This window comes from Tamandua tetradactyla, chromosome 4 (genome assembly GCF_023851605.1).
Source record: "Tamandua tetradactyla isolate mTamTet1 chromosome 4, mTamTet1.pri, whole genome shotgun sequence".
NCBI classification, from domain to species: Eukaryota; Metazoa; Chordata; class Mammalia; order Pilosa; family Myrmecophagidae; genus Tamandua; species Tamandua tetradactyla.
In genome coordinates this window covers 153,074,236-153,093,565 of record NC_135330.1, presented here as the reverse complement: position 1 = coordinate 153,093,565, position 19,330 = coordinate 153,074,236, and the positions used below count along the sequence as shown (strand labels likewise).

At 34.3% G+C, this 19,330-nt stretch overlaps 1 long non-coding RNA gene across 6 annotated transcripts in view; it reads right to left on the bottom strand.

The window, feature by feature from the left end:
* LOC143679448 (uncharacterized) overlaps positions 1-19,330 on the bottom strand; it is a 206,903-nt gene that overhangs the window by 105,712 nt on the left and 81,861 nt on the right. For 2 of the 6 annotated variants that reach the window (XR_013173774.1, XR_013173773.1), the window contains 2 exons: positions 10,096-10,164; positions 5,958-6,003 (listed from right to left, as the gene is read on the bottom strand). The exons of 2 other annotated variants lie outside the window; for them this stretch is intronic. This is a non-coding gene — a long non-coding RNA (uncharacterized LOC143679448). Of the gene's footprint in view, positions 1-5,684; positions 6,004-10,095; positions 10,165-19,330 lie in introns of those variants that run through there. 2 more of the 6 variants (XR_013173772.1, XR_013173777.1) reach the window with 2 other exon arrangements.

Here is a 19,330-nt window from a genome sequence, read left to right as displayed (position 1 = left end):
AGTAAAGCTGCATTCTGCATTTTGTATAATGAAGGGCACGTTCTGGTAGTAATTTTTCTGCCTATCTGTGTACCTTCTGAAACTCCTGTTAGCCTGCATTTTAAGTAATATAAAAGTAAAAGTATCAACCTTTTAACAGGCAGTGAAGACAGAATATCAAATCATTAAAAAGAAATCGGCTACTTTGAAACATCCAACCTAGAAAAAGTCCCAGGGAAGTAGAGAACTGTGTTCACATGCCCTACTTGCAAACAAAGTAAGAATCAAAGCCAAGATAGGATAGCTATCTTTTTTTACTCTATACATAAAAAATATATATGCTTTTAAGAACTAATAGATTATGTTAGTCTATTTTACGAAGTTCCCGGACTTTATATGTCCAGGACTTTTTATGATTGGTTAAATCTATGATGTAATTATGATCCTTTAATGTTTCTGCACATATATGCAAGCACCCATCACTTTCATTCCTTGCATTAATATTTTATTCATTGAATATGAGGATTGTAATATGTAGGTGTCCCAGCATCGAGAGTCAGGAAAATAATTAGAAAGATGCAGAGGAGCTACATAATTTCACACACATACAGGCAGCACTGCAAAATCCATTGAAGTTCTTTTAAGTTTGAAAAGTTAACTTTGACATGTAACAGCTTAATGCATAGAATCTGATGTCATCACAAGGTCTAAAGCAACAAAACCACAGACTTTGTTGGAAACCTTCCCCCTAGGGACAGTTTTTTTATACATCTTTGGAAAATAATTCAGGAAAAGGAAATAACAAAGGTAATAAAATATAGATGGGACTAACATATTGTAATTATTAAGATAAGCATATGCTTCAAGTACCCAGAATTTCCTGTTGAAATCTTTCTTTAATATGCAAAGTAAAATTATTTCCTCTATGAAGGAACATGCCAATTAAGAGGAGCAATCAGTAGATGAGTCTATGTAGTGAACATTTGTTCTCAATTTAGCATTGTACTTTGAAACTGTTTCATTTTTTTGCCCTTTGTTTAATTGCCTCTGTAATATATAATTATGACCAACAGGCGACAATATAGTTGCAAGGATTGACAAAGATATATCCTTTTAGAATATATAGCCACCTTCTCCCCCTTCAGGCCATAAAATGCCATGACAATCAGAAGTTTTGGAAGCTAGAGTTACAGGTCTTATAATAAGTGTGAATACAGAGCATGAACAAAAGAAGTAAACAAAAGGTGCCTCCTAGGTTTTTGATCTGGGTAACTGAGTGAAAGGTTGTGCCAATTATGAGTGACAGAAGACTAAGGTATTCATGAGACTATAAGAGTGGTTCAGAAGCAGCAGAATTAGTTTTTAAACTTTTATATTGGATGACTCCTAAATATTCCAGAGGAAGCACGCTGTGGGTGCTCCACCCAAGTCTTGGATTCTGTTTATACTTTAGCTCTACCATTTTCCCAGCTGCTGTATACTTCAACTGCACTACTGCTCACACCTGCTTATACATTCTCTTGGACTACTGGAACATTATAGAATTCCGTCCAGGGCAGTAGTGAATGATTCACCAATATGCAGTACAAAAGCTCATCTTCCCTTCTTCCAAGAAGAACTCAGTGGTTCAATTTATACCATCAAGTTGGGGCTAGATTTAGTTGGAATCAAATCCTTGCTTGACTTATTTCTTTTCCTATTCTGCATCCTCAGGCTATTGTAGATTATCCTGGCAAAGCGTCCTTAGGGAGTTCCTTGCATCTGAAGTCCTCTCTCAGCTCTGCTTCCAGAGAATCTCACCTAATACCTAAATCAATAGGAAAAAACAGAGCAGGAAATACAAATGTGGAAGATATGGGCATGAATGTCATTTAAACATAAAGGCCCAAATCTCTTTATGTGGGTAACAAATATGGATATAGAAAAAAGAGGATATAACCCTCAGTTGTGGGAAAATCTAATACGTAAGGGTATATAAAGTATGAAGAACCAACATAGGATACTTAAAATGAGTTTCTTGCAAGACAAGATTAAAATCAAGTGATGATAATGCACCAAGAAGCTATTATGATCAAGTGTGTCAAATGCTAGGGAGTGATTAAATAAAATAAAGATGAAGAATTGATCATTGGACAAAAAATACTTGAAAGCAAAGCTAAGGTACAATATTATCAAATAAGTATAGGGAAAGCATCACTCTGAATACTCAATTTTTAAAATACAGAGAATGGTTTGGTTTCCTTTGTAGATATGGGGAGACAGTGCCTAAAAAGAACTGGAACAGACAATAATATGGAAAGAGAGTGTGCAAAGAAGAAGCAAATGGAAGAAACGTCAAAGAACTTCTGTGAAAACAATAATATCAAAATTTAAATCTACACTGGAAGTAATGAAGAACATAATTTTTTATTTATGTACCATTGACAATAAAAAAATTGGTGCTGTAGAGAACAAACATAAACTCTACCGGAATACAGAGGAAGAGAACATAAAAATTAACAAGAAGTACAAAAGAGGACGAAAAGGGGAGAGAAGATGCCACAGTCGAGTCCTGGAAGATGGCGATCCCGTGCTGGGGCGTCTATTTGGAATACTTATATGCAGAGTGAATGACAAGTGTCCCTGGAAGCAAGTCCCCCATTGGTTAGGTGTCAAGCGATATGAAGAGAGAAGCCTTGGTTCCAAGTGGAAAGCTGAGCACTTAAAAGGAGTCCAGGTTCAGCTCCCATGGGGGTTGGGGGCCACCTCATATGGGAAGAACAGTGGATGCCTAAAAGAGCTATGAAACCAAGGTTCATACAGTCTCTAGATTTAAAACAACTGGGAGAATAAACAATACAATCAGATGAAGTTTTTAGCAAGATAAATTAAACAATAGCAATTTAGAGCAACGGTGAGAGCAGAAACCCAGGTATCATGGACATTCTCAGCTGAACATACTAAACATTATTCCTGAGGGAGTTTTAGATCCACTCAAATTATACCCCTGTAGACTCTGCAAGCTATGACAAAGTAAGGAAACTTCAAGATGAGACTAAGAGCTCTTAGATCCAAATCAGGGTACTTGAAATTCTACTGTTTTTATGATTCCACTTGCATTCTTGGACTTCTAATAAGATGTGTGTGGGATTGAGTTAACATGCATGCTTTCGGTTTTTCCAAAGTACGCACTGTTAGTACATGTTCTTCTTATAATAAGTAACAGAATGATGTTGCTTGCTCTTCATTAGCACTTAGGATAGAAAGACATTGAATCCCAAAGACATTATGATCTATTATACAAAGAGTTTTTAAATTACAAAATGGGAAAGGATGCTGAACTATATTTCCAACAAATTAGATAAATAAATAGCAGCTACTGTGAACTGTAAAGAAAATTTATCTGAAATGAATAATTATGTTTACATTAGTTATCAACTACTAAATGGAAGAACATATATTTAAATTTGTGGAAACAGGATAAACCTTTGTTGACTTAGCCATTTAAGGCAAATTTTGTTGCACTCAGATCAGTTTTGTGCGATAAGTTTATAACCAGATAATTAGTGTTGATTGTATGCTACTATCAAAGGGATGAGGTGCATGAATTTGAAATTCACTTCAATAAGAGTTTGTGAGTTTTGACATTGATTTTTGATCATATTTAGTATTCTTTTCACAGAAATAAGTATTGGTTTAATATTCTATCTCATAATTGTAAGTTATTTGAGCAATGATGTGTGTACAAGTAAAATTAAGAAAAATTTTTTGAGCAATTTATTTTTTAGTAATTCTGTATGTCTTTTGAGAAAGGTTAATAATTGGAACATTCTATTCTGAAACTGTAGATTATTTTGCTAAGTATCATCACTTAAGTTCAAGGAAAGACCCTGTACTCAGCATTATGACAAGGATTTCCACCCCAGTTCCTTCTATTCAACATTGTATTAGAAGTTTTAATTGGGGCGAATATCGAGAAAAATATGCTATAGTACACTCAGATAGTAAAGGAAGCTCTGGAATTATTTCTACTCATAGATGACATGAAAATTCTAGGACTCCACTAAAACTTTGTCCAGCAAACTTGCAGGATACAAAAATCAATATTAAAATCAATTGTATTAAATATACTAGTAATGAGCAATCTAATAAGTAAACAATTCCCATTACAATAACATCAGAAATCATAAACTGGTGTGTAATAGATTTAGCAAAACTTGTATACTGTAAACTGCAAAACAATGTTGGAAGAAATTAAAGAAGATGTAAATAAGTGGAAAAACAACTCATTTTCATGAATCAGAGGACTTAAGATGCTAATACTTGCCAAACTGACCTGAAGATTCAATACAATCCCTATCAAATCACCTTTTGTATTTTGGCGAACATTGACAAGTTTATCCTAACTGAATATAGAAATGCAATGGATGCAAATTAGTCAAAACAATTTTGAAGAATAGCAATTTTGAGCGGTCACATTTCCCTATTTAAAATTTACAACATAGCTACAATAATTCAGACTGTGTAGTACTAGCATGAAGACAGATGAATGTATAAATTAGTGGGATAGAATTCAGAGTCCACAAATAACCTTCACATTTTTGATCAATTAAGTGTTTGGATGGTTACCATTAAAATTAAATGGGAGGGCGGGCCGCGGTGGCTCAGCGGGCAAGAGTGCTTGCCTGCCATGCCGGAGGACCCCGGTTCGATTCCCGGCCCCAGCCCATGTAACAAACAAACAAACAAACAAAATATAATAAAACAAGAAAATGTTTAAAGATGTTTCCCTTTCTTCCTCCCTTCCTTCCTTCCATCCTTCCTTCCTTCTCTCTGTCTTTCCTTCCCTTTAAAAAAAAAAAAAAAAAAAAAATTAAATGGGAGGTGAGGGCAATGGTGGCTCAGTGGCAGAGTTCTCGCCTGCCATGCCAGAGACCTGTCCTGGCAAAAAAAAAAAAAAAATAATAAATTAAATGGGAGAAGAAGAGTCTTTGCAATAAATGGTACTGGCCAACTGGATTATCTCATGCCAAAAAATGAAATCGGACTGCTTTGTTTCGCCATATTAAAAAACCGACACAAAACCAGTAATAGACCTAAATATAACAGCTAAAACCATTAAACTCTAAGACAAAAACCAAAGAGTAAATACATCATCATGACTTAGGGTAAGGAAATACTTTCTTGGGTAAAATATCAAAAGTATAAGTAACCAAAGAAGAAAAAAATGGGGAGAGATTGCCAATGGGTAAAGTGTTTCTTTTTGAGTTAATGAAAGTTTTCTAAAATTAGATAGTGGTGATGATTGTGCAATTCTGTGAATATACTAACAACCACTGAATTGTATGCCTTTAAAAGGTGAATTTTACAATATTTGCATTATCTCAATAAAACTTATTCTAATAATTGCTTTGAAAAAGGTGAAGGAAACAAAGCAAAACATAAATATAAATAATAATTATACTATTCTGAATATATTAATGGTAAAATTTATACCTTTACTTAAAATTTCCTTCCATATTAGTATGTATTTTTATATGCCTAGATTAAGAGATCCTACCTTTGTTGTCATCATCCATTAAAATAGAAATGACCACATGTTTTTTCTCAAAATGTTTAAGTAAACATTTTCAATCATTATGATGACCAGATAAATTTTGCTTTGATAATATTAATTTTAAAATATGCACTTTTGACAAGTATCATCTAATCACATGTTGCCTATTTATTTTCATTTCAATTTCCTAAGGCTTCCATTTACTTTAGGCCATGAAGAACTTACAAGAGTTTTTGAAAGCACTGAGTTCACTTTTGGAGAAAGAGAAGAGACATTATTGTTCCTCTCCAATCTATATCAAGAGGACAGGAAACATATTATTCCTTTCAATTTAAGGATATATTAATTACTAGATGCATTATTGACACTTCCTAGTTTCATCAAGTAATTAAGCAATACACAGGGATGGAAGAAAAGGATGAATATAAGAAGAGAAATTGACCTCAAAGATGTCTTTGTCCCTTTCTTCTTTTTTTCGATAAACATACCTAAGCATGCAGTAAAAAGGAGAAATTTGTAAATTCTTAAACACCTCTCAAATCCTGGAAAGTTCTATAAACATAATGTCAGTAACTTTCAATTTCTTTAAACTTAATTCCACACAAATTACAGTCATCTACATAATTAACACTTAAGAATACAATATCCTCAAAGACTGTCAAGTTGATCTCTCAAAAGCTTTGTTACTCATTTTAGACCCTGCCATTACTGCCCATCAACTAACCTTTTTGTCTTTCTTTTAGTTACCTTGTATTTCAAAATTAACCCAAATTTAGGTGATAGCACTGAGTTTAAATGCTAAATAATTAAAAAGTAAGTTGCCAAGTCATCAGTAGCAGCACATTATTTTGTCAAGATTTTAAGAGCTAGTCAATTGTTTCTCTTAAAAAAAAATAAATCAGCAGTTGTTACAATCAGAGGCAAGGTATTACTATTAAAAGTAAATTCTAGGAGAAAGCAATTACTCCCATTGTAGCTCCTAAAAGAGAGGATAAGCTGACAAAGCACATTTATGACAGTGATATCAACAAACGCCTGTTAGAATAAGAAGTATGCAGTCTAAGGTAACTGTTTATAAGAGTATAAACTTCAGTTTGTTCTTTCTTTCTATAATGTGAATGGGAAAATCTATGATAATCCCTACTTTACACTGGTGACTCATTAGTATTTTCAAACTGCTAGATAGAACCCTTCACTGAAAAGTCATGTAAATGGTGACTCACAAACTATATTTTCAAGAAGATTTCAAAATCAGATTTTCAACTCCATCTTTCAGCAATTACAAGAGAAACTCCTTTTTGCTTTTAAACTAACAATAACAGGAGAAAGCATTTGTCTGAAGGCCTCTTAAGCATGTTTTCAGGTAGTTAAGTCCCCACAAATCTAAATAAGTGGGATCCCACAATTGATTAATGCTATCATTGCATTTCTCAGATAGTTTTTTCTTATGTTGTATTACTATCTTTGAGTTTTCATTAGCAAAGTTTAACATAGACCACTGTAATTTCGGTTTATTGCTGTAGTAAAAAAGATCAAGATGAGTCCATCGGAAAAAAAAAAATGAAAAAACTAATCATTGACTAATCTTGACCTTTTTTATGATAGAAAGGATTTGGAGATTAAGATTTTAATCATATGGGTTGGATCCCTAAACCTTTATCAGCCCAAAATTGATTAAAAAAATATGCAGAGGATTAAGCATTTCATGTAGAAAATGATAGTTCTTCCAATCCATTTGAAATTAGAATTAATCCCCATTTAGCTGTATCTATAGCTTAACGACATGATAATTGAGTAATATAGACAATGATTCAATTTTTCTCACATTTTAAAAACGTTAGAACTACCAATTCCCGTAAAAAAAAGGGCTACCTTAGAGAAAAAACATAGCAAAATAATTTGTTTTACTCTCTTCAGTGTCAAATGGCCAATTTAAAAATATACTTTCAGGTGGGTAAGTGTGTCTCAGTGGCAGAATCCTCATCTGCCATGCTGGAGACCCATTTTGATTCCTGGAGCCTGCCCATGCCAAAATATATATATATATACACACACACATACATATCTTTCCTTGACTGATAATACTAATTTGAAATATAGAATAAATAGTTGCAAATATAATAATACCATAGAAATCATTCAAATTATTTCAATTCCAAATATTATAAATATTGTTATCATATATAGAGAACCGCTTTAGCCATTAACCTACAAATTGAAGTAGGCACATCAAGAATTAATTGATTGAATTCCATGATCCTTTCTTTTATAGTCTTCAGCAAATATTTTAACCCTGCTCATATGTGTTAGAATGCATGTCACTATGTACCAGGTCTCCAGGGGTTAAATGAACATGTGGCAATTATCCTGAACCAATTTAAGAACTGGGGAGAAACACATGAACTCTGCCATTTATCAGAAATGGCTTCATGGCATGTCCCTAAATTTCCATTTTCATCAATACTATAGAAGAAAAAAAAATAAGGCAAGCATATTTGTGATAATGGTGGATACATCTTCTTAACCCCTATGCATTGTCAAATTTAGTTTTGCTCCTTGAAGAACTGTTTCCGCTCTAGTAATATAAGCTCAGTATTACATAGGCTATTTATTTGTGCTCAGTAACAGTAATTCAGTGAATTCCAATAAGAGAATAAGCATCAAAATTTCCAAAAGCTCAGTTAAGAGAAATTTTAAGAACTTCAATCCATCAAGTCTATGTAACTGCACTAAATTTAATTAGGCATCATGCCAGGTACATTTTCTTGTAATTGTTCACATCCCAACTAAGGATCTGAATATCTACCTAAATGACCCTTCTCACATCATTTGCTTATCTATCTTGTGCATATATTTATTGCATGTCTGTTCTGTCTTAGATATATGATAGCTGTAGGTGATCTAAAGATGAAAAGACATGGTCTCTGGTTCAGTAAAATTATGATCAAATAAGGAAAGCAATGTTCAAATGCTGATAAAACTAGATAATGGAAACAGTGAATATCACTAATCCACAGTTCATATTGGATTTGAGATTTGGAATTTTGCATTAATAAATTAATAGCAATACAAAAATACATATATCATTAATGAATTATGCTCAGGTAATTTTTATACCTATTGAAAGGAAGAAACCTTTATTTTGCACCAGTCTTTGGACTTTTTCAGTAAGGCATTGTTCTGAAAATACTTCTGCTATAAAATTATCAGCTTTTTTATCTGGCAGAAATTTTAGTTTTTGTTCAGTTTTTCTGCAGCAACCACAGAACAGGATGTTTCCAGAGATTTTCAAGATGTTTATAAACAATATATTAGCTCAGTACCATATAAAAGGAAGTCAGGAAGGACTAAATCCATGCACGGTATTTGAAGTAAATATACTGACTATTTACTTTGCTTGCCCTTTTGAAAACTTAACTTAAAATTTATGAGTTATGGGTTGAAAACTAGGATACTTTTATAGCCTGTGGCTGTATGATATGTAATGGTGTGGTCTGCATTGCTGAGCAAGGGTGGGTCTCGTGAGACTACCTCAGGATTTACTGTTTCTTCTTCAAAATGGATGTGCAGTCTACACAAGGAACTGTTCAGAATTCTGAAAATTCTTCCAGATTTCTTGGGATGACTCACAAATCCATTAAAAGACTTTGGTAGCCACCTGCTATTTTACACTATGTAATCAATAGGTTTCCTCAGATAAGGACTGGGAGCCTTATGGGATGACCCTGATGAATAAATAGTCCTTAATACTTTGTAAATGAGACACTACTATTCCTCAGTTGTGATTGCTTGATCTTCATTAAAAACTAGAAATCTTAATTTTAAAAAAGAGGAATACATGTATTTTCCTTCACATGCTATATTCCTTATTAAAACTATGCAAAAGTGTATTGTATTATTTGCTTCAAGATGGTCTCCAAAGCTCAGATTGAATATCAGAATAGACTACAGGAAAGCAAAATAGGACAGCAAATACTCATTTTAAACTGTTTTAATAATAATTGACCAGAAGTCAAGAATATCTTCTCTTTAGTAGGCCTTAATCAATTGATAATGTCTAAACATTTCTAGATGAAATATGCATAACTACAAGAATAAGAATTAAATCATATTGGTTATAAAAACAAATAATTAAATATGACATGAATTTATTCCTGAAACTTAGTTTAGTGAGAGTTCTTGCTGTCATTTCAAATATCCAACTAGATATGTCAACATTTTTAGCATGGGTCCATAACAACAAATGAAAAATGCCACTGCTTCCTAAATAAAAGGGAACCTAAATATGTATTTTGTTGTTGAAAACTTTGTCATCCAACTCTATATGTCCTTACTGAGAGCCAAGAGTCCTCTATTCTCAGTTTAAAAAAAATAATTCCAGGACTTCAAAACCTTATATAAAAAGAAAACATGTTGAATGAGGTGATATACAGTGTTTGCCAAATTCAACACCATTTCATAACTAAAAGTCTCCTAGATGACTGGGAATAGATTGGCTTGTTAATGACCTGATCAAGTGAATCTCTAAAAACCTACAGCTGCAATAATACATAACAGTGATGGAAGGACCGAATGCATACCTTCTAGCATCAATAGTATGGCAAGGCTGTTTGTTCTCTCTGCTCCTATTCAACATAGTATTGGAAGTTCTAGGCAGTGCAACAGACCAAAAAGAAACAAAGGCATAAGATTGGAAAAGACCAAATAAAAAGTTCTCTGTTCATGTAATACATAATCACATATATAGAAACTGCCCCCCCCAAACAAACAAACAAACAAAAAAACTAAGAGAAAGTCCTTTAACTGAATTTAGCAAGGTTAGAAGATAAAAGGAAAACACATGAAAATGAATTATAATTACTTATATAAGCAATACTAGCAGTTTGCAGTTGCACAATTGCAATAGTACAAAATATTATTTACAATGGTTCTAAAAATGAAATTAAATACAAATTTAGCAAAACACATACAGGATCTATATGCTGAAAACTACAAAATCCTAATGAAAGAAATAAAAGATGAATAAATCAATAGGGAAACATACCATGTTCATGGATTTGAAAATTTAACATAGTAAAAACAGCAATTCTTTCTAATTAATCTATATATTCAATACAATTCCTACCCAAATCCCCATAAGTTTTGTTGTAAATGCAAACTTATTTTAAAATTTATATTGAAAGGCAAGGGAACTAGAATAGCTAAAGCAATTTTGGAATAATAAAATAATAAGGAGAAATTAGACTGCCTAATTTCAAGCCTCATTATATACCTACAAAAATCAAGACAGTGTGATATTGGCAGCAAAATAGAGACACAGTTTAATGGGACAGTTAAAAAGTACAAGTATGGCCAAATGATTTTTGACAAAGATACAAAAGCAATTTCATGGAAGATGCTTATTCTCTCAACAAATGTTGCTGAACATTTGGATATCAATAGGCAAAAAGTGAACCTTAATCTAAGCTTCATATCATACAGAAAAATTGAATAAAAATGGATCATAGATGTAAATGTAAAATGTAAATCTATAAAACTTTTAGAAGAGAATGCAGGAGAAAGGTTTAATGACCTAGGTTTAGTGAATCATTCTTAGATATGACAACAAAAGCAAAATCCACCAATAAAATAACCTTAGCAAAATTAAAACTTTTACACTCAGAAAACCTCTATAATTTTGATGAAAAGGCAAGACATAGAGTTAGTACAACTACTTTCAGATCATATATATGTCCAAGGGCTTATATCCACAATATATAAAGAACATTTTTTCTTTTTTTTTTTATAGTTTTTTTATTAATTAAAAAAAGAATTAACAAAACAATTAGAAATCATTCCATTCTACATGTACAATCAGTAATTCTTAATAACATCACATAGTTGCATATTCATCATTTCTTAGTACATTTGCATCGATTTAGAAAAAGAAATAAAAAGACAACAGAATAAGAATTAAAACATTAATAGAAAGAAAAAAAAAATCCCTATACCTCACATGCAGCTTCATTCAGTGTTTTAACATAATTGCATTACAATTGGGTAGTATTGTGCTGTCCATTTCTGAGTTTTTATATCCAGTCCCGTGGTACAGTCTGTATCCCTTCAGCTCCAATTACCCCTTCTCTCTCTTTTTTTTTTTTTAATTAACGGAAAAAAAGAAATTAACCCAACATTTAGAAATCATACCATTCTACATATGCAATCAGTAATTCTTAACATCATCACATAGATGCATGATCATCAATTCTTAGTACATTTGCATCGGTTTAGAAGAACTAGCAACATAACCGAAAAAGATATAGAATGTTAATATAGTGACAAAAATAAAAGTAATAATAGTAAAGTCAAAACAAAACAAAACAAAACAAAACAAAAACCAATAGCTCAGATGCAGCTTCATTCAGTGTTTTAACAAGATTACTTTACAATTAGGTATTATTGCGCTGTCCATTTTTTAGTTTTTGTATCTAGTCCTGTTGCACAGTCTGTATCCCTTCAACTCCAATTACCCATGATCTTACCCTGTTTCTACCTCCTGCTGGACTCTGTTACCAATGACATATTCCAAATTTATTCTCGAATGTCTGTTCACATCAGTGGGACCATACAGTATTTGTCCTTTAGTTTTTGGCTAGACTCACTCAGCATAATGTTCTCAAGGTCCATCCATGTTATTACATGCTTCATAAGTTTATCCTGTCTTAAAGCTGCATAGTATTCCATCGTATGTATATACCCCAGTTTTTTTAGCCATTGTTCTGTTGATGGACATTTTGGCTGTTTCCATCTCTTTGCAATTGTAAATAACGCTGCTATAAACATTGGTGTGCAAATGTCCGTTTGTGTCTTTTCCCTTAAGTCCTTTGAGTAGATTCCCAGCAATGGTATTGCTGGGTCGTATGGCAATTCTATATTCAGCTTTTTGAGGAACCGCCAAACTGCCTTCCACAGTGGTTGCACCATTTGACATTCCCACCAACAGTGGATAAGTGTGCCTCTTTCTCCGCATCCTCTCCAGCACTTGTCATTTTCTGTTTTGTTGATAATGGCCATTCTGGTGGGTATGAGATGATATCTCATTGTGGTTTTGATTTGCATTTCTCTAATGGCCAGGGACATTGAGCATCTCTTCATGTGCCTTTTGGCCATTTGTATTTCCTCTTCTGATAGGTGTCTGTTCAAGTCTTTTTCCCATTTTGTAATTGGGTTGGCTGTCTTTTTGTTGTTGAGATGAACAATCGCTTTATAAATTCTGGATACTAGACCTTTATCTGATATATCATTTCCAAATATTGTCTCCCATTGTGTAGGCTGTCTTTCTACTTTCTTGATGAAGTTCTTTGATGCACAAAAGTGTTTAATTTTGAGGAGCTCCCATTTATTTATTTCCTTCTTCAGTGTTCTTGCTTTAGGTTTAAGGTCCATAAAACCTCCTCCAGTTGTAAGATCCATAAGATATCTCCCAACATTTTCCTCTAACTGTTTTATGGTCTTAGACCTAATGTTTAGATCTTTGATCCATTTTGAGTTAACTTTTGTATAGGGTGTGAGAGATGGGTCTCCTTTCATTCTTTTGCATATGGATATCCAGTTCTCTAGGCACCATTTATTGAAGAGACTGTTCTGTCCCAGGTGAGTTGGCTTGACTGCCTTATCAAAGATCAAATGTCCATAGATGAGAGGGTCTATATCTGAGCACTCTATTCGATTCCATTGCTCGATATATCTATCTTTATGCCAATACCATGCTGTTTTGACCACTGTGGCTTCATAATATGCCTTAAAGACTGGCATCGCTAGACCTCCAGCTTCGTTTTTTTTCCTCAAGATGTTTTTAGCAATTCGGGGCACCCTGCCCTTCCAGATAAATTTGCTTATTGGTTTTTCTATTTCTGAAAAATAAGTTGTTGGGATTTTGATTGGTATTGCATTGAATCTGTAAATCAATTTAGGTAGGATTGACATCTTAACTATATTTAGTCTTCCAATCCATGAACACGGTATGCCCTTCCATCTATTTAGGTCTTCTGTGATTTCTTTTAACAGTTTTTTGTAGTTTTCTTTATATAGGTTTTTTGTCTCTTTAGTTAAATTTATTCCTAGGTATTTTATTCTTTTAGTTGCAATTGTAAATGGGATTCGTTTCTTGATTTCCCCCTCAGCTTGTTCATTACTAGTGTATAGAAATGCTACAGATTTTTGAATGTTGATCTTGTACCTTGATACTTTGCTGTACTCCTTTATTAGCTCTAGTAGTTTAGTTGTGGATTTTTCCGGGTTTTCGACATATAGTATCATATCGTCTGCAAACAGTGATTGTTTTACTTCTTCCTTTCCAATTTTGATGCCTTGTATTTCTTTTTCTTGTCTAATTGCTCTGGCTAGAACCTCCAACACAATGTTGAATAATAGTGGTGATAGTGGACATCCTTGTCTTGTTCCTGATCTTAGGGGGAAAGTTTTCAATTTTTCCCCATTGAGGATGATATTAGCTGTGGGTTTTTCATATATTCCCTCTATCATTTTAAGGAAGTTCCCTTGTATTCCTATCTTTTGAAGTGTTTTCAACAGGAAAGGATGTTGAATCTTGTCAAATGCCTTCTCTGCATCAATTGAGATGATCATGTGATTTTTCTGCTTTGATTTGTTGATATGGTGTATTACATTAATTGATTTTCTTATGTTGAACCATCCTTGCATACCTGGGATGAATCCTACTTGGTCATGGTGTATAATTCTTTTAATGTGTTGTTGGATATGATTTGCTAGAATTTTATTGAGGATTTTTGCATCTATATTCATTAGAGAGATTGGTCTGTAGTTTTCTTTTTTTGTAATATCTTTGCCTGGTTTTGGTATGAGGGTGATGTTGGCTTCATAGAATGAATTAGGTAGTTTTCCCTCCACTTCGATTTTTTTGAAGAGTTTGAGGAGAATTGGTACTAATTCTTTCTGGACCGTTTGGTAGAATTCACATGTGAAGCCATCTGGTAATGGACTTTTCTTTTTAGGAAGCTTTTGAATGACTAATTCAATTTCTTTACTTGTGATTGGTTTGTTGAGGTCATCTATTTCTTCTTGAGTCAAAGTTGGTTGTTCATGTCTTTCCAGGAACCCGTCCATTTCATCTAAACTGTTGTATTTATTAGCGTAAAGTTGTTCATAGTATCCTGTTATTACCTCCTTTATTTCTGTGAGGTCAGTAGTTATGTCTCCTCTTCCATTTCTGATCTTATTTATTTGCATCCTCTCTCTTCTTCTTTTTGTCAATCTTGATAAGGGCCCATCAATCTTATTGATTTTCTCATAGAACCAACTTCTGGTCTTATTGATTTTCTCTATTGTTTTCATGTTTTCAATTTCATTTATTTCTGCTCTGATCTTTGTTATTTCTTTCTTTTTGCTTGCTTTGGGATTAATTTGCTGTTCTTTCTCCAGTTCTTCCAAGTGAACAGTTAATTCCTGCATTTTTGCCTTTTCTTCTTTTCTGATATAGGCATTTAGGGCAATAAATTTCCCTCTTAGCACTGCCTTTGCTGCATCCCATAAGTTTTGATATGTTGTGTTTTCATTTTCATTTGCCTCGAGGTATTTACTAATTTCTCTTGCAATTTCTTCTTTGACCCACTCGTTGCTTAAGAGTGTGTTGTTGAGCCTCCACGTATTTGTGAATTTTCTGTCACTCCGCCTATTATTGATTTCCAACTTCATTCCTTTATGATCCGAGAAAGTGTTGTGTATGATTTCAATCTTTTTAAATTTGTTAAGACTTGCTTTGTGACCCAGCATATGGTCTATCTTTGAGAATGATCCATGAGCACTTGAGAAAAAGGTGTATCCTGCTGTTGTGGGATTTAATGTCCTATAAATGTCTGTTAAGTCTAGCTCATTTATAGTAATATTCAGATTCTCTATTTCTTTATTGATCCTCTGTCTAGATGTTCTGTCCATTGATGAGAGTGGGGAATTGAAGTCTCCAACTATTATGGTATTTGTGTCTATTTCCTTTTTCAGTGTTTGCAGTGTATTCCTCACGTATTTTGGGGCATTCTGGTTCGGTGCATAAATATTTATGATTGTTATGTCTTCTTGTTTAATTGTTCCTTTTATTAGTAGATAGTGTCCTTCTTTGTCTCTTTTAACTGTTTTACATTTGAAGTCTAACTTGTTGGATATTAGTATAGCCACTCCTGCTATTTTCTGGTTGTTATTTGCATGAAATATCTTTTCCCAACCTTTCACTTTCAACCTATGTTTATCTTTGGGTCTAAGATGTGTTTCCTGTAGACAGCATATAGAAGGATCCTGTTTTTTAATCCATTCTGCCATTCTATGTCTTTTGATTGGGGAATTCAGTCCATTAACATTTAGTGTTATTACTGTTTGGATAATATTTTCCTCTAACATTTTGTCTTTTGTATTATATATATCATAACTGACTTTCCTTCTTTCTACACTCTTCTCCATACCTCTCTTTTCTGTCTTTTCGGTTCTGACTCTAGTGCTTCCTTCAGTATTTCTTGCAGAGCTGGTCTCTTCGTCACAAATTCTCTCAGTGACTTTTTGTCTGAGAATGTTTTAATTTCTCCCTCATTTTTGAAGGACAATTTTGCTGGATATAGGAGTCTTGGTTGGCAGTTTTTCTCTTTTAGTACTTTAAATATATCATCCCACTGTCTTCTAGCCTCCATGGTTTCTGCTGAGAAATGTACACATAGTCTTATTGGGTTTCCCTTGTATGTGATGGATTGTTTTTCTCTTGCTGCTCTCAAGATCCTCTCTTTCTCTTTGACCTCTGACATTCTAACTAGTAAGTGTCTTGGAGAACGCCTATTTGGGTCTAATATCTTTGGGGTGCACTGCACTTCTTGGATCTGTAATTTTAGGTCTTTCATAAGAGTTGGGAAATTTTCAGTGAAAATTTCTTCCATTAGTTTTTCTCCTCCTTTTCCCTTCTCTTCTCCTTCTGGGACACCCACAACACGTATATTTGTGCGGTTCATATTGTCCTTGAGTTCCCTGATACCCTGTTCAAATTTTTCCATTCTTTTCCTGATAGTTTCTGTTTCTTTTTGGAATTCAGATGTTCCATCCTCCAAATCACTAATTCTATCTTCTGTCTCTTTGAATCTATCATTGTAGGTATCCATTGTTTTTTCTATCTTTTCTACTTTGTCCTTCACTTCCATAAGTTCTGTGATTTGTTTTTTTTGAGTTTTTCTATTTCTACTTTATGTTCAGCCCATGTCTTCTTCATGTCCTCCCTCAATTTATCGATTTCGTTTTTGAAGAGTTTTTCCATTTCTGTTCGTATATTCAGCATTAGTTGTCTCAGCTCCTGTATCTCATTTGAACTATTGGTTTGTTCCTTTGACTGGGCCATATTTTCAATTATTTGAGCGTGATCCGTTATCTTCTGTTGGCGTCTGCGCATTTAGACAGATTTCCCTGGGTAATGGATCCAAAAGTTAGGAAGATTTTTCTGTGAAATCTCTGGGTTCTGTTTTTCTTATCCTGCCCAGTAGGTGGCGCTCGTGGCACACTTTTGTCTGCGGGTCCCACCAGTAAAAGGTGCTGTGGGACCTTTAACTTTGGAAAACTCTCGCTGTCCGGGAGGTTCGCTAGCCGAAGCGGCTTGGAAGAGTTCTAGCCGGCCCGGGGACCGAACGCAGGGAAGGTTGCTGGCCGCCGCAGCCCGGGAAAGCGCCCGTCCGATTTTCCTAGTCGGCCCGGGCGACAAGCGTGGCGGGATGGCGCCAGCGGCAGCAGCCCGCCCGGGAGAGTGCACGTTCCCGGGGTGTCACGGGTTTGGAAGGGGCCTCCCCCGCCCATCACCGTTCTCCCCGGCCTGGGGATTTCCGATCCAATTCTCTCAGTTGGTCCGGGGGGCTGTGCGTGGTGTGGCCACCAGCCGCTGCGGTTTCAGGGGACCGCCTCTCCAATTCTCCCAGCTGGCCCGGGAAGGGGGAAGGGAGTTACTCCGGCCCGGGAAGGGGGAAGGGAGCGCCACCCGCGCGCCTCGGCGATCTCACCCAAGCGGCTTCTCTCAGCCAGCCAGCTGTTCCAGGATGGGGTACGCTGTCTTTTTTATCTCTGTTATGGCTTTGGGCACTGTTCTGTATCGTTTCTACTCCCCTAGTAGCTGTCCTGGAGAAGAAACTAAGATCCACGCGTCTTACTAAGCCGCCATCTTCTCCGGAAGTCAACATTTTTTTCTTAACAGCAAGAATGAAATACAAAGAAGGTATAGGATGGCAAATAAGCACTTGAAAAGATGGTCAGCATCATTAGTCATTAGTGAACTTGAACTAAAACTACAATAACACACCACCACATAGTTGTTTTGCTATTGTTTTTGTTTGTTTGTTTGTTTGACATGGGCAGGCTCTGGGAATCGAACCTGGGTCTCCGGCATGGCAGGCAAGAACTCTGCCACTGAGCCACCATTGCCTGCCTTACATAACTAGTGAAACAGTAAAAAATTAAAAAAATGAAAATACCAATTTTGTAGACGTTGAAGAACAACTTGATTTCTCACATATTATATGTGGAAAAGTAAAATGATACAGTTACTCTGAAAAACAGTTCTCACTTCTTATAAAATTAAAGTTCACCCATCATATGACCCAGCCATGATACTCCTGGATAGTCATCCTAGATAAATGAAAATATGTTCTCCCAAATGTTTAATAATAGTTTTTAATCACTGAGTAAAATTGTAATAGTTGGAACTGGAAAAAACTAAGAGCTTTTCAGTGGCTAAATGAATAAACAAATTGTAGTGCACCCAAGGAGAGGAATATTATGAATAGATAAATATTTTCACACCCATAAAAGCATTTGTCCTAAGTATCTTTTTTTCTAAAAGTTTTATACTTCTAAAGTTTTTGTTCAAGTCTATGGCCAATTTTGAAATAATTTTGGTATAGGGTGTAAATACAGGTAAAGAGTTTTGGTATTTGGTTGTTGTTATTGTGTGTGTGTGTGTGTGTGTGTGTGTGTGTGTGCGTGGTGTTATTTTTCCCTTTTTGAGTATGGAAGTCCAGTTTTCCAGTATTATTTGTTGAAAAGTTTATCCTTTCTATGTTGAGTTGCTTTGGCACTTTTATTGAAGATAAATTGGCCATTTTTATTCATGGTAATTCAAGACTCTTTATGCCTTACTATGTATATCTATTTGACTATTTATTCACTAATATTACATTGATCCCTTTTGCTTTATAGTAAGTCTTAAACTCAGAGTGAGTGAGTTATCTAACTTGTTATTCTTTTGGAAAACAATATTTGCTAGTCAAAAACGATTCTTTTTGAATTTCTATATAAATTTTATAATCAGCTTTTTGATATAGAGAAAACAACATAATGAGTTTGGCTGGTCTATATTATCTTAAATTTTTGAAGAAGTAAACACCATAATTGACACCCAATGCACAGACGTGGAATATTTCCCCAGTAGATCTTTTTTTATTTAGTTCATTATATATTGCTTTTTCAGTATAAATATTTTGAATGTATTTTTATATTAATACCTGAGTATTTCATGTTTTTGTATACATTAAATGGTACTTAAAATTTTTCATTTTCCAATTTTTCATTGCTATTAATTTAGAAATACAATTGATATCCATATATTCATCTTTTAACCTTGTTGCATTCACTCATTTCTTCTAGGAAGTTTTGTCTAGATTCCATAGGTTTTTTTATAATAGACCTTCAAGATGTCTTTGATTAGAGAAATTTCCTTTCCAATCCATAAATGTTTTTCTTGCCTTATTGCACTAGCTCAACATCCAGCATGGTGGGGAATATGAGTGG